The sequence below is a fragment of the Podarcis cretensis genome (genome assembly GCF_951804945.1).
Source record: "Podarcis cretensis genome assembly, chromosome: 18".
Taxonomy (NCBI): domain Eukaryota; kingdom Metazoa; phylum Chordata; class Lepidosauria; order Squamata; family Lacertidae; genus Podarcis; species Podarcis cretensis.
Window position 1 is genome coordinate 11,094,131 of NC_137188.1, and position 15,918 is coordinate 11,110,048.

At 45.1% G+C, this 15,918-nt stretch overlaps 1 long non-coding RNA gene across 1 annotated transcript; it reads left to right on the forward strand.

Annotated features, from left to right (window-relative positions):
- The first annotated feature begins 4,913 nt into the window (after positions 1-4,913).
- LOC307207288 lies at positions 4,914-7,620 on the forward strand. Its single transcript, XR_013834610.1, has 2 exons — positions 4,914-6,268; positions 7,391-7,620. It is a non-coding gene; the product is annotated as an uncharacterized lncRNA (long non-coding RNA).
- The last annotated feature ends 8,298 nt before the right edge of the window (positions 7,621-15,918 follow it).

Below are 15,918 nucleotides of genomic sequence, written 5' to 3' on the forward strand. Positions count from 1 at the left end.
TAGATAAAAAAGGTAAAGGTACCCCTGCCCGTACGGGCCAGTCTTGACAGACTCTGGGGTTGTGCGCCCATCTCACTTAAGAGGCCGGGGGCCAGCGCTGTCCGGAGACACTTCCAGGTCACGTGGCCAGCGTGACATCGCTGCTCTGGCGAGCCAGAGCCGCACACGGAAACGCCGTTTACCTTCCCGCTGGTAAGCGGTCCCATAGGATCAAATAAATTCATCTCCTTTATAGTTAATGGCTACCTTGGCTATATAATTTGCTCTAATTCAGCGGCGTAGCGTGGGTTGTCAGCACCCGGGGCAAGGCAAGTAATTTGCGCCCCTAACCGCTAACCTGCCGCCGCTGCCAGCTTCTTCTTGCTGCTGCCTGGGCTGGTCGGGTGTAGTTCTCTCCTGCGCTGAGTGCTGCGCTGGGCGGCCGCTGCACTGTTCCTCCCCCAGATAGTCCCCCCCTCCCTCGCTCTCTCTCCGCTCCGCACCGCAACGCACACCTGGCACCCTCCCCCTCCACAGTGGGCGGCGACCCGGCAGCTCGGATCGATTCGCACAGCCAGCACTGCAGTGAGAGAGAGTGAGTGAGCCAGGTAGGGGCAGAGAGCTGCGAGTGCGAGCGCCCCCCCCAAAATGTTGCGCCCGGTGCGGCTGGCCCCCCCGCACCCCCACGCTACGCCACTGCTCTAATTTTCCTAGCAGCAGTTGCAAAAAGTGCTACACGCCAGGTCACATACTTATCTGTGTCTGGATACACCTATCTTCTGTGAATTGCTTAACCCCCTTTTAAAGCTGGTGGTCACCACTAGATCTGGTGGGAGCAAATTCCATAGTTTCATGGTCTTCAGTGTGAAGAGGAGGCCCTGCCTTTTCTCTGCTTTTCAGTGCCAGGATTTATGATGTCTCTCTCAAACCAAGACTCATCAAGCTGGCAGGTTTATTAGCCTGAGGTTTATTTAGTATTTACACAGTAGTTTTAGTCCAAGCCCTCAAGGCTCAGTCTTCTCCAGATGAGACTTTGGGACAGCCTGCCCCTCCTCTTCCTCTTGAGCCGAATCTAACAGCGGCAGCTCCTCTGAAGCAAGCTCTGTCTGCCTTGTACTGTTTTGGGAATTCCGGGATGCGAGAGGCTTCCATCACTCTCAGTGTGGGCAGGAATCAAGCATCCACTCCCCTCAGCCTGTCCCCCTTCTTCCCCGGAGTCTTCGTTGCCGTTCTGGGAAGAGACGTCCCTGACATCGAGCTTCAATGGGTGACCAAAATTGGATTCTAGTATTATGAGAAGCAGATGATGACTTCCTGTCCACTTTCTTCATGCCGTTAAAGAAAACCAGTGACTGGTATTTGGAGACGTACTGTCTCCAACGGGGGACATAGGAATTCATGGCTCCCTACCCTCCATGACATATAAACTCCTTGCAGTGTGTCCTCATCCCCCAGGAATATTTTAAGCTGCCTTATCGCAGGTCACAAAACTTAGCCCATTGAGTCCCACATTGCAGGGGTCTCAGATGACCCTCTTATAAACGCTGGGGATTGTTCCAGAGACAAAGCTGGCACTCTCTTAACACTTGAGGTTACCGGCTTTCCCCAGAACTGTATCCTCAGCTTTAGATTTCCACATAACCCAAGTTCAGTTCATTAAACAAATTCATAGTAAAGGTAAAGGGACCCCTGACCGTTAGGTCCAGTTGTGGCTGACTCTGGAGTTGCGGCGCTCATCTCGCTTTACTGGCCGAGGGAGCCGACGTACAGCTTCCGGGTCATGTGGCCAGCATGACTAAGCCGCTTCTGGCGAACCAGAGCAGCGCACGGAAACACCGTTTACCTTCCCACCAGAGCGGTACCTATTTATCTACTTGCACATTGAAGTGCTTTTGAACTGCTAAGTGGGCAGGAGCAGGGACCGAGCAACGGGAGCTCACCCCGTCACGGGGATTCGAACCACTGACCTTCTGATTGGCAAGCCCTAGGCTCTGTGGTTTAACCCACAGCGCCACCCGCATCCCTTAACCAAATTTGTACGTCTAATTAATTAAATAACACTCCAGGGAGCCTCAAAGTTTCCCTGGTAAAACTCAGAGAGTGAGGGGGCAGGTTGCCTGTCTATCTCAGTGGATCCCTGCTAGGGCCATGCCTTGTGTCCTGGTTCCAAGGGCAGGTGAATCTGTTTTCTCTCCTTCTTGCTGCATTGGCATGTGACCACAGTATTCAGTCACTCCCAGAGACACAGCAGAATTATCTGCTCTCGGAAGAGGCTTCCAACTCTAGAATTCTACAACTCTAAGCTAAACATAACTAGTCCTCTTAATCTATCGCCACAGGGCTTTTTCACAACCTCTGATCTCCCCTCTCCTGAAAGTGCAGCCCTCTGAACCTTTGAAACAGCCTTTTTAAAATTAAATAGTTGAGATGAAGTCTGCAGCGCCATCAGAATGCGTGTTTGGCAGAGTATCGCAAGGAGGCAGGAGCTTCAAGAAGCTTTCCGATTTTAATGTTGGAGGCAGAAGTAAATGAAGATATCTATCATTTGTCAATCTGGCTTGAAGTAACAGCAAAATGAATCTCCCCATTAAAAAACAAACACCTTTACAGAAGACGTTTCATTGGACGGCAGTTCAACACACGGAAACATGGGTTCCTAGCTTCTTCACAGGAGGAATTTCCTCCTTCTGTTTGTTGGGATTCAGGCCAAAGTCCTGCAAAGCAAGTCCATAAGCGAGGACCAGAGCGCAAAAGCAACTCTTCTCCACTTGTTCAGAGTCGTACTGCCTCCAACATAGCAATTCTAGCTAGCAGCCAGTCGTTTGACTTTGGAGAAAGAACGCCACCGTTCCTCTGAACACCCTCCACAATTGCCGGACTCGGTTCTGTGCGATAATTTCCATACCTCGAGGCATTCGTGAGAAACGGGAGTTTCGCTGCCTCGTAAAAAAAATCCCCACAATGTTTCACAACTGTAAAAGCATGAAAAGAGCCTGTCGGATCAGGCCAAAGCATCAGACCCATCTAGTCCTGCATACTGTCTTCAAGGCAGCCAACCTGATGACGCACCCCCCCCCCAAGTAAAGCAGGACCAGAATGCATCAGCAGCACCAACAGCAAATCTCCCAAGTTCTGACTTCCAGCAGCTGCTGTTCAGAGACCTACTGCCTCCAACAGTGGAAGAGGAACAAAAGCCATTGTGGCTGCTAGCCATCAGAAAGCATGCCATGTGTGTGTTTGTGTGTGACAAGGCCACTTGGTCATTACCACCTCATCAAAATCCACACCTGAACAGTTGGCCTTGCCGAGAGGACGATCTTGTGGCTGGTTTCACTGCTAGAGTGAACATGATTACAGTGGTACCTTGGTTCTCAAATTTAATTCGTTCCGGAAGTCCGTTCCAAAACCAAGGCGCGTTTTCCCATAGAAAGCCATGCAAAATGGATTAATCTGTTCCAGACTTTTAAAAACAACCCCTGAGACAGCGATTTGACATGAATTTTACTATCTAACAAGACCATCGACCCATAAAATGAAAGCAATAATCAACGTACTGCAGTCACACAATCAATCCATCAGTAGCTGGACTGGGTTCCACACAGTCACAAAAACAAAACAAAAAAAGAGCCGCAAAAAGAAAAACGCAAAATAAATAGCAAAAACAGACAGGCCTTAGCGTAACACTCAAAACGGAAGCGTGGCACTCAAAACGGAGCACGTTCGACTTCCGAAAAAGGTTCACAAACCAGAACACTTACTTCCGGGTTTGCAGTGTTTGGATTCCAAGTTGTTTGAGTACCAAGGCTTTTGAGAACCAAGGTACCACTATATTTGAAAATGCCCTCTGCCCTCTTCGGAAACACCCCTTTAACCGCCACTTAACCTTCCCAGAAGCGTTTGCAAATACATGGCAATATTCTTCCACAAGTGTCTGAATGAAAGAACGCACATATTAAAGACTTCTGAGCGGAACAGACTACCAACACAGTATTTTGGCTGAAACCCAAAACTTAGGTCTATCGATGCAACCTTTTGCTATGAAACATCATCTGGAATCCAAGGGCTAACGCTCATGTCCATTGCTTATAATGACCTTGGTTTAACGTGGAGAACAGCCATCCCTAACCTGTACAAAAATATTGGTAAAAGTGGCTGCTGCGTTGGGTGAGAATGATGTTTTCCCTACATTTGTCTTTTAGGTGCTCTGGGACACTGAAAAAAAGCCATTTAAATTCGAGGGGCGGGGGCGGTGAGCGTGTTTGCTTACACTGTTAAGGCAATTTGGATTTCTGGCAGCTTTTACAGTACTTAGATTGTTAACAAGTTTGTGAATAAGAAATCGGCAAGGAGCTAGCAGTGGAGGGAAGGAAACCGACAAGGGTGTTGAATGCAAATGAACTGGAGGGACCTATGGGACGTAACTCTGCAACTAAACTACCCCACAAGGGTACTGTGAAGATAAAATCAAGAGGACAGAACCATGCATGTCGACTTGAGCTCGTTGGGAGAAAGGTGGTGGTGGGGAATACAAGAAAATGTTTAAACCTGCAAAAAACAGCAACACCCCATTGTCTTTAGCTACATGTACAAAAAGATGTAAGGAAGAGCCTTCTTCTGGTTAATATATGCACCCCATCAGGAAATACTTATCAAAGGGCTTGTGAAGACAAACGATGTTTTCCACTTTAACCGTGTGCATTTTGGAGGCGCAGATTTTAAGAAAACTAATTGCGCACAAAGTTTTCAAAAGCTGCGCAACCGATGTAAGGGAGGCGAGGGTTGGAAATTGCTGCGTGTGTGTGTGTGGCAGAGGCAGTCCGCCTGCTGCCCTCCAGGTGTTGTCAGACTGCAGCTCCCAACTTACCTGACCATTGGCCATGCTGGCTGCTGAGAGTCGGAGCCCAACACCTGGCTGCTCCTGGCGCAGGTGTTTTCCTGGTTTTTTAGGAACAGGCACCTTAAAGGCTGTGATTCTATGCATAGTTACTCAGTTGTTAAGCTCCATGCTTTCTCCTGGGAAAGTATGTATCTCATCGCAGCCTATACATTGCTCAGAAGCAAGTTCCATTTAATTCAATGGGGCTTGTTCAGCCCATGGTAAGTTTCTAAAGCCTGGGAACTGCAATTCATAGCTGTCAACTTACAGATTTGAAAATAAGGGACCAGCAGCCTCGAAAATAAGGGATCAGCAGCCAAAATAAGGGATTTTAGTCAGCCAGCAGCCAAACAAAGCCTCAGGTGGTGGTTCCCACAGCGCAGCAACCCGGCAAAGGGGATGCAGCAAGGAAAACCACCGTCACCTCTCCGCTGGGAAGCGCTGAGCAAAGGTGAGTCCCCAGGCAACATGGCCAATTTGATTGGCACAAGGCATGCAAGTTCCACCACCCAGTCGTTCTTAGACTCCTTATTGGGTGAGCAACGCAGCCAAGCAACACAGTTAGAGCCTCCCTCCTCCCTGGCTGGCAGGGAGGGAGGGAGAGGAGCTGCTTCCTTTGAAACCCGGGAAATTTAAGGGACATCATCAATAAGGGATAGCAGCGGGACATGGCGCTGGGATAAGGGACTGTCCCGCCAAATAAGGGACGGTTGACAGCTATGCTGCCATTTCCCATTCAGGGAGCTACAGTTCTCAGCACTCTTAAACCATGATTCTGGGGTTCTTTGGGGGAAAGCTGTGTGCTTTAAATTTATGGTGTGGCTCTGCTGACAGGCTGCAGTCAGCGAGACTTGCTTCTGAGCAAACATACACAGGACTGCACTGTAAATATATTTCCTTAGGACCACTTGCTTGCTCTTTGATCCTCACATGGAGACATTTGGGGGAAATTTATTCCGGTTGGAAATTCAGGTGACTGTGTTCACATACCACCACTGATGGTAATAGGGTAGTATCAAACATCAGTAATACTCAAGATATGAGTCACTGAAATTAACTCTCATGACTCACAGAGGTTGGTCAGTTCGAATGGGTCTACTCAACCCATAGACGTTAAGACCTCCCCCCAAAACAATACAAATGTGCATTCCCCCCTTTGCAAATTTTAGATATAAACCTTCCAAGAAAAGTTTTATTAATGCAAAAAAGGGGGGGAGGCGGAACTGACATTCTAGATCTTTGAGTTCAGTCTTTTCTTTTGGCTGAAATTTAGGATTCCAGAAGAAAAGGGCTAAAGGAAAATTTACAAAAACCGAAGAAGAAAAGACATTTACAAAGTCTTGGAGATCTTCATCTCTTGAAAGGGCTGACAGTGGAGCCATCTGTCACTAAAGACTTCATATGTTTTAAAATGTATAGAGAGAAAAAAAGACTTTTTTAAATTTGGAAGTCAGAGAGCAGCTGCTGTCATCGCGCTTGTATTGTTCAACTCTCTGGTGGTTTGTTTCATTAGTGTGACACGGTTTACAATTTTGGAGCCCTCCAGACAGGTGTGCGTTATTTATTTATTGCAGGTGTACTTCCGTAACATGCAATTGACATAATGGCACACTATTAGTGCATTGATACCGGACCATCCACACATCATTCCACCGCTGTTCCGTGATGTTTCCCCAGTGTTACTGCATCAATGCCATCCGGAGGGGCAGGTTTTGTGGTACGAAAAGTTACAGGGTTACGGGACATGCCCCAGTTGGAAGTGAATCCATTCCAAAAACTTTTTGTGGTATTGGAAGACGGATGGTGTAGAAACCGTCACAATACTATCACAAGCACAAATCATCATGAATATAAAAAAGGCCTAAAAAAACCACAGGACCCCGTTTTTAATCTATGTGGCTGGGGTCAACCTGGCATGCAAATGCTATTCAGCATGCGCTAAACTAGAAGCGGAGAAAATGAACCCCATTTTCCCGGTTGACAAATTGTACATCCGTGTACAAGACTAGGAAAGAAAGATGTCAAGTTTGCTTGCAACTTGTCCCGGAAACCACGGTACAAATGACAGCAAGCTGTTTCCTGAGAGCGAACCTGCAATTGAGTGTAGAATCCTCCTGCTTACTTTCTCAGCCAGCCATGACCTCCTTCCGGACACTCCATTCCAATTCCTCTCCTACCTGATTTTATTTCTTTTCCATTTCCCCCTAGCAGTGAGCAGTCTTTGGACACTGAGAATGATCAGCGTTCACTCATCCTCATTAGAATGCTTTTGAGTTTTTTCCCAGCCCAAGGTTTTCGGGGCTTTTTACCATATTTTTGTACTTCTGTAATGTAAACCCCTGGGGCTCAGTGAACCTGTCATTACCTCCCTCTTGCACACTGGCTGTGTCGTTTTGGTTATATAAGCATCAGCGCTGACACACCAGAGCATCAGAAATAGAAGGAATGAGTGACTCTGTATTCATGGGGACTGGGAATGATAATATGTACATAAAAATATATAGAGTGTTGTAGATGTTCCTGATTTACCTTCAGAACTTCTTGACTCATGGAGACATGTAGTTCTGCATTATGCTGTTGAAATCACAGTGGTTCGGTGGGAGACAAAACAGCTCTGAAAAAAACAGTTGTGAGTTTTAGAAATGTGGGTGTTTCAGACTAGCCTCTTATAATAATAATTTAGCAATTCAACACATTTGTGACCCTTTTGGTGTTATAGGTACATACGGAAGCATACAGCTGTCAATAAAATATATCTGTAATTATTGGGTATGAATCTTTGAGACTGGTTCTTTTTGAAAAGGCACTGCGTTGCTGATATTCTTGCACGTAAACATTGCACTAGAGCATTAACAAACAGTATATAGGTCATTCTAGAACTTTAGGGCCTTTCAGGTCTTTTGGACAGCAACTTGCATTAGCCCCAGCCAGCGTGACTATAAATCAAGCTCCAGTTTCAGAACTCATTCTATAACTGTCTCCAGTGAAACCAGGAGCCAAAGGTTTGAGGCACAGAACAGAAATAATTCAGGAAAGGACAAAGGGAAACCCTCTCAGTCCCTACCTCGGATGCCCCCTCTTCCCAAGAGCTCAATAAATGGGAAAACCATTTTGGGTTGACTTGAGGTCAGGCTCGAGCGCCAGACCTTCTGTACTAAAACAAATAGCTGTAAGCTTGAACAGGCAGGATTTTTTATCTCTCCAAAGCTGCCTATCTGCTTTTGAATGTATTATGGAACACACACAACCCAATGCCTCTGCATCCTATGTGTCGGTTTTGTGATTGTGTTGCTTGTTGTTTGAAAGTAGCAGGTTTCCAAATGATTGTCTGCACTCAGGATTATCTGGGATAGGAGTGGTGTGTACATAATCGATATATGCCAACCTTCTCTAGATATTTTGGACTGAAATTTCTGTCAGCCCCAGCTGGCATGTTAGGGATGTTAGAGAGAAATTCAGTTCAGTCCTCATTTAAAAGTGAATCTGTTGGTTCAAGGGAAAAGCAAGTATAGAAAGGAGAATTCCTGGGATGCCAAGATCCAAATTTGGGGTAAGTACTCTTTGGTGACAGAGGGACGCGGGTGGTGCTGTGGGTTAAACCACAGAGCCTAGGACTTGCCAATCAGAAGGTCGGCAGTTCGAATCCCCGCAACGGGGTGAGCTCCCGTTGCTCAGTCCCTGCTCCTGCCCACCTAGCAGTTCGAAAGCACGTCAAAGTGCAAGTAGATAAATAGGTATCATTCCGGCGGGAAGGTAAACGGCATTTCCATGCGCTGCTCTGGTTCGCCAGAAGCAGCTTAGTCCTGCTGGCCACATAACCCGGAAGCTGTACGCCGGCTCTCTTGGCCAATGAAGCGAGATGAGCGCCGCAACCCCAGGGTCGGTCACGACTGGACCTAATGGTCAGGGGTCCCTTTACCTTTAAAGCCTGGAAATATAGGCTGTTAAGACCTTTAAAGCATGTCCTTCTGAGTTCCCAAACTTCTCCCTTCTTCTTCCAGCATAGAAAAGGACTGCATGTTTGGTTAAAACTTACAAACAGTTTATAAGAAGTAAATAAGGAAGCCGTGTACAGGATAAAGGAAGTTTTTCATTTCTCTTTATGTTTTATCTTTGTTGTAAGTGCACTATTGTTAAGTTTGTTTCATTTTAAATGTTATGGTGGTGGATTTGTTTGTTTTAGTTGCTGTAGTAGATTTGTTGTAAGTAATTAAAAATTTAAAAAGCAAAACAAAAAACTTACAAACCCTTCACAGGTCAGGTTCGTGTGCTTTTCCATACATCAGTTAGAAAAGTTGCACTGGAAGGAAAAACATGGCTGAGTTACAAAGTGGCAAAAGCTGCTCTGTTATTGGTACAGTATAGGATCTCAAGCTGGCTGAGATCCGTGCGGCTCAAACCAGCTCAAACCTCTTCATACGCTGAGCTCAGATAGACTGTGAGTAGGAACAAACGGGCTTGATAACTTATTTCTGGATTTTGCAATGCGGTTCTCCAGCCAAGGAATGTGTACTTAAAAAATGCATACCCTGGGAAAAAGTGTGGCCATAAATGCATATATTAATGGGAATGACGTGCAAAAAAGCCCCACATTCTATGAAAGCAAAATTGCTCTGCAAAAATGTGTACATTGGGCAAGACATCATACATTCTCTTAGGAGAAACCCGCACCAAAATGATGATTAATCTTCAAGAGGACTTTGTGTTTGGGGGAAGAACACAAACTGATAGAACTTAAGATTGGAAAAAATAAGAAACTGAAGAAAAACTTAAAACTGACAGGTTTGCCCATCCTACGCTGGCACTGATGGGAATTGTAGTCAAAAACATCTGGAGGGCACTAGGTTGCTCAACACTGTTTTGGTACCTTCCCCCTTTTGTTTTATTTCATGTTTCCTGGTGGCGCTGTGGGTTAAAGCCTCAGCGCCTAGGGCCTGCCGATCGAAAGGTCGGCGGTTCGAATCCCTGCGGCGGGGTGCGCTCCCGCTGCTCGGTCCCAGCGCCTGCCAACCTAGCAGTTCAAAAGCACCTCCGGGTGCAAGTAGATAAATAGGGACCGCTTACCAGCGGGAAGGTAAACGGTGTTTCCGTGTGCGGCTCTGGCTCGCCAGAGCAGCGATGTCACGCTGGCCACATGACCCGGAAGTGTCTCCGGACAGCGCTGGCCCCTGGCCTCTTAAGTGAGATGGGTGCACAACCCCAGAGTCTGTCAAGACTGGCCCGTACGGGCAGGGGTACCTTTACCTTTACCTTTTTACTGGATTGCTATTTTAACTTCATTAGGTAAGATGCAGGGGTCAGCAAACTTTTTCAGCAGAGGGCCGGTCCACTGTCCTTCAGACCTTGGGGGGGGGGGCGGACTATATTTTGTGGGCGGGGGGGAATGAACAAATTCCTATGCCCCACAAATAACCCAGAGGTGCATTTTAAATAAAAGGACACATTCTACTCATGTAAAAACACCAGTCAGGCCCCACAAATAACCCAGAGATGCATTTTAAATAAAAGGACACATTCTACTCATGTAAAACCACACCAATTTCCAGACCGTCTGCGGGCCAGATTTAGAAGGCGATTGGGCCAGATCCGGCCCCCGAGCCTTAGTTTGCCTACCCATGGGTAAGAGTCTTCACTTAAATTTTAAGAACCCTGCAGTGATGCACACGGATGCCCGTTTTTAAGGCTTGGTGGCGGCTCTCATTTAGGTAGGGTTTTGTTAGGAAAGTGATTCCTCCTGGTGTTTCTTCCTCAGGTTAATTCATAAGACATCACACAGAGGAGAATTCTGCTCCACTATGGCACACCTTGGAAAGTGTGCCTATTTTCTCCGGGGGAAACGCCAGAGAATTTCAGATGCCTGGTTTTCTTTCTTTCTTTTTTTTAACTTGTGAGGGTGCATGGCCAGAGGGGGGAATATTTCCAGCTGAGCCAGCCACTTACGCATGAGTTGCCTGCCTGCCTGCCTGCACACCAAAATGCCCACATTTAGGAGGTGGGAGCAGGTGCATTGGGAGCTCAACGCCTGTGGCCAAGCCCTCCGTAAGATCTGGACAGGATAAAATCTTTTCTGTTTCGTAAGGGTATTCCGTGCGACTGCGTGCCCAGGATAGGGTGGCGAATATTGAACACACACACCCCATTCCAATCCTATATAATTCAAAGTTCTGGAAAGCCCTACACAGGCTATATGAAAAGCTGAATTCCCTCATACGAACCTGCCCAGGTTCTGAGATCTTCAGGAGAGGTCCTTTTCTCAGTCCCATCGCCTTCACAATGTACAGTGGTGCCCCGCAAGACGAATGCCTCGCAAGACGAAAAACCCGCTAGACGAAAGGGTTTTCCGTTTTTCGAAGCGCTTCGCAAGACGAATTTCCCTATGGGCTTGCTTCGCAAGACGAAAACGAGTCTTGTGAGTTTTTTCCCTTTCCCCCCCTTTTTCAAAGCCGCTAAGCCGCTAATAGCCGCTTAGCCGCTAATAGCCGCTAAGCCGCTAATAGCGCTAAGCCGCTAATAGGGATGCTTCGTAAGACGAAAAAACCGCTAGACGAAGAGACTCGCGGAACGGATTATTTTCGTCTTGCGAGGCACCACTGTACGCTTGTTGGAGACACTGGGGAGGGCCTTCTTGATGGTGACTCCTCCCCCCGGGCAACTTTGGAACTCCCTGCCTGGAGAAGACAGACTACCTCCCTCCTTCTGCCGGCAGGTGAAGACCTTCTTTTTGCAACAGGCTTTGGGGACCTGAAAGGGTCTGAAAGGGCTGATGCCACACTGTTTTAAATTGTAATTCTTTGTATCCATACACACACACACACACACTGTGTATATATATATATATATATATATATATATATATATATATGGGGTGAGTCTTTTAAAAGAGGCCCAGTGGAACATGTGTACTCTGTATCCACGGGGCCTCTTTTAAATGACACACCCTGTGTGTGTGTGTGTGTGTACATATATGTATACGTATATATATATAATTTTTTATTCTATCAATGTTTAGTTGTTTTTTTAATGATTCCCTGTTTTCAACTGTTCTTATGTTTATCTGTAAACTACCCTGAGTCCCTGTCAGTAGTATACTACTACTACTACTACTATTATTATTATTCAAGAGTGTCAACTCCCATCAGCCCCAAGGGTCAGATGATGTGGGGGCATTGCCAACAGCATATTGAAGCCAGAGATCACCCCCATTTTTTACTTGGTTCTTTCAGCCCTCTCGACTACATAAACTAGAACTTCTGTTATAATAGTTAATAGTGATAATAATGTTTTTTATTATTATTATTTCTACTCCACCTACTGGTCTGATTGGGTTGCCCCAGCCACTCTGGGTGGTTTCTAACAAAATACAAAGTGAGACACCAACCACTGAAAACCTCCCACCTTCAGATATCTGTGGAAGGTCAGATCATTGTTTATTATCTTGACATCTGATGTGAGGGAGGGTGCCACCACCGATAAGGCCCTCTGACTGGTTCCCTGTAACATCACTTCTCACAGGGAGGGAACTGCCAGAAGGCCCTCGGAGCTCAATGTCCGGGCTGAATGATGGGGATGGAGACGCTCCTTCAGGTATACTGGGCCGTTTAGGGCTTTCAAGGTCAGCACCAACACTTTGAATTGTGCTTGGAAACATCCTGGGAGCCAATGTAGGTCTTTCAAGACCGGTGTTATATGGTGTTATATGTTCCCAGTGCCGTCTAGCTGCCGCATTCTGAATTAGCTGTAGTTACTGGGTCACCTTCTTTTTTAAAAAAATATGCTTTTTATTAAGTTTTCATTTCAAATACACCAACACCAACAAACAAATATTTCAAGTCTTTTTACATCTGTCTTACTTTATGCTCCGTAGAGCCGTTGACTTCCCTCCTTCCTTTCTGCAGCTTTTCTTATTCCAATCCTTCATTCACAGTTCCTTAATTAAAAAACTAAACCATGACATAATATTTATTTCAGTCCTGTTAACGTCTTCAAATTTCTACAGTCCTCACTTATATAGACAATAAATTGACTCCATTCTTTTTTGGTACTTTGTTTCCTCCTGACTGTGAATCCTATGTGTCGGTTTTGCTAATTCCGCGTATTCAACCGATTTTGTCTGCCACTCCTTTACAGTTGGTTGTTGTTGTTGAGTCGTTTAGTCGCGTCCGACTCTTCGTGACCCTCTGGACCAGAGCACGCCAGGCCCTCCTGTCTTCCACTGCCTCCCGCAGTTTGGTCAGACTCATGCTGGCACCTTAGAGAACACTGTCCCACCATCTCGTCCTCCGTCGTCCCCTTCTCCTTGTGCCCTCCATCTTTCCCAACATCAGGGTCTTTTCTAGGGAGTCTTCTCTTCTCATGAGGTAGCCAAAGTATGGGAGCCTCAGCTTCAGGATCTGTCCTTCCAGTGAGCACTCAGGGCTGATTCCCTTCAGAATGGAGAGGTTTGATCTTCTTGCAGTCCATGGGACTCTCAAGAGTCTCCTCCAGCACCAGAATTCAAAAGCATCAATTCTTCAGCGATCAACTTCTTGATGGTCCAGCTCTCACTTCCGCAGGGCCTGTAAGACAGAGTTGTTCCACCTGGCCTTTGGCTTGGAGCCAATTTGATTCCCTCCCCCTCTTTCTTTTTCCTTTCTCCTCCTATGATGAGGCAGCATTTTAATATTTTAATTGTTGTATTTTAATCTTGTTTTTAAATTGTATTCATTCAACTTGTTTTTATTATTGCTTGCTGAGCCCAGCCTTGGCTGGGGAGGGCAGGGTATAAATAAAAATTATTATTATTATTATTATTATTATTATTACTACAATACTACTGGGGAAACCATAGCTTGAACTATACGGACCTTTGTTGGCAAGGTGATGTCTCTGCTTTTTAAGATGCTGTCCAGGTTTGTCATCGCTTTTCTCCCAAGAAGCAGGCGTCTTTTAATTTTGTGGCTGCTGTCACCATCTGCAGTGATCATGGAGCCCAAGAAAGTCAAATCTCTCACTGCCTCCATTTCTTCCCCTTCTATTTGCCAGGATGTGATGGGACCAGTGGCCATGATCTTCGTTTTTTTGATGTTGAGCTTCAGACCATATTTTGCGCTCTCCTCTTTCACCCTCATTAAGAGGTTCTTTAATTCCTCCTCACTTTCTGCCATCAAAGTTGTGTCATCTGCAGATCTGAGGTTGTTGATATTACTGTGTTTTCCACTTTGGGGCTATCAGTTTCTGGGTCACCTTCAAAGGCAGCATGGCAGTACAGTGGTACCTCGGGTTACAGACGCTTCAGGTTACAGACTCCGCTAACCCAGAAATAGTACCTCAGGTTAAGAACTTTGCTTCAGGATGAGAACAGAAATTGTGCAGCGGCAGCGGGAGGCCCCATGAGCTAAAGTGGTGCTTCAGGTTAAGAACAGTTTCAGGTTAAGAACGGACCTCTGGAACGAATTAAGTACTTAACCCAAGGTACCACTTTATTTTTATTATAAATTTTATTTTTCACTTTTCCAATGTAATACTTTTGACATAAAGACAACCCAATCTTTCCCAACAAATTTATATATATATATATTGACTTCTTTTGCAGTTTCTTACATTGTATCTCTTCCACTACTCCGATTAATAGTTACCGTATCTTTCATCGATTACAGTCTAAACTGTAAACTGTTTAATTATTATTTGCTACAGTATTATTTGATACAGTATTTAATTTTAACGTTTACTATTAGGTTCTGATGGATTGTTGAATGTTGCTTTGTTTGATATGAGTTGGCGGCAGCAGCAGGAGGCCCCATTAGCTAAAGTGGTGCTTCAGGTTAAGAACAGTTTCAGGTTAAGAACGGAGCTCCGTTTCGATTTCGATTTCGAAACTAGAAACAGAACTGTTAGAACCCAATACTAAGAATTTATCAAGAATGTATAACTTGCTGTTGAAGTGGAATACAATAGATGAGACAGTGAAGCCAGCTATGATTAGATGGGCACAGGACATAGGTCATGACATTATGTTTGCTGACTGGGAGCAGTTATGGACCACAGGTATTAAATTCACGGCATGTAATGCCTTACGAGAAAACATTATGAAAATGATTTACAGGTGGTACATGACCCCAGTCAAGCTTGCGAAGATTTATCATTTGCCCAATAACAAATGTTGGAAATGTAAAGAGACTGAAGGTACCTTCTTCCACCTTTGGTGGACCTGCCCAAAGATTAAGGCCTTCTGGGAAATGATTTATAATGAGATTAAGAAAGTACTTAAATGCACCTTTCACAAGAAACCAGAGGCATTTCTCTTGGGTATGGTCGGCCAGCTGGTGCCGAAGAAGGATAAGAATTTCTTTTTGTACGCTACTACGGCAGCAAGGATTCTTCTAGCAAAGTATTGGAAGACACAAGAGCTACCCACGCTGGAGGAATGGCAGGCGAAAGTGATCGACTTTATGGGACTGGCAGAAATGACCGGCAGAATCCGCGACCAAGAGAAAGAGACTGTGGAAGAAGATTGGAAGAAGTTTAAGATGTATCTTAAGAGTTATTATAAAATTGAGGAATGCTAAAATGCTAAGGGAGAGGGAGATGTAGAATTACAGCGGCAAATTTTGTTTGATTTAGGGTAAAATTGAAAAGGAGAATGAATTTATATTTAATTGGCTAAAAGGGTTGTTGAATAATTGTAAAAAAAAAAAGGATGCAAAAAGGGGAAGGTATGGGGAAGTCCGAGAAAGGAGGCTTATGGAAATAAGGTTAAGAAAGTATAACTTTTTGTGTTTGTTTTTATGTTGTTTTTGTTGTCTTTGTTAAAAATTGGAAAATTAATAAAATTAATTTGGAAAATTAATAAAAAAATTTATTTAAAAAAAAAAAAAAAGAACGGAGCTCCGCCAGGGAGAAGAGTCGGTGGAAGAAGATTGGAAGAAATTTAAAGCTTAAAAATTAAAATTAAGGAATGTTAGAAGGAGGCTGGAATGAAGTTATGTGGCTTTAGCAGAAATGTTATAAAGGACTAAGTAAAAATAGACTGTTCATGGATGAAAGGAAGGTAAAGTTACATTATATTAAGATAAATTATAGGATAA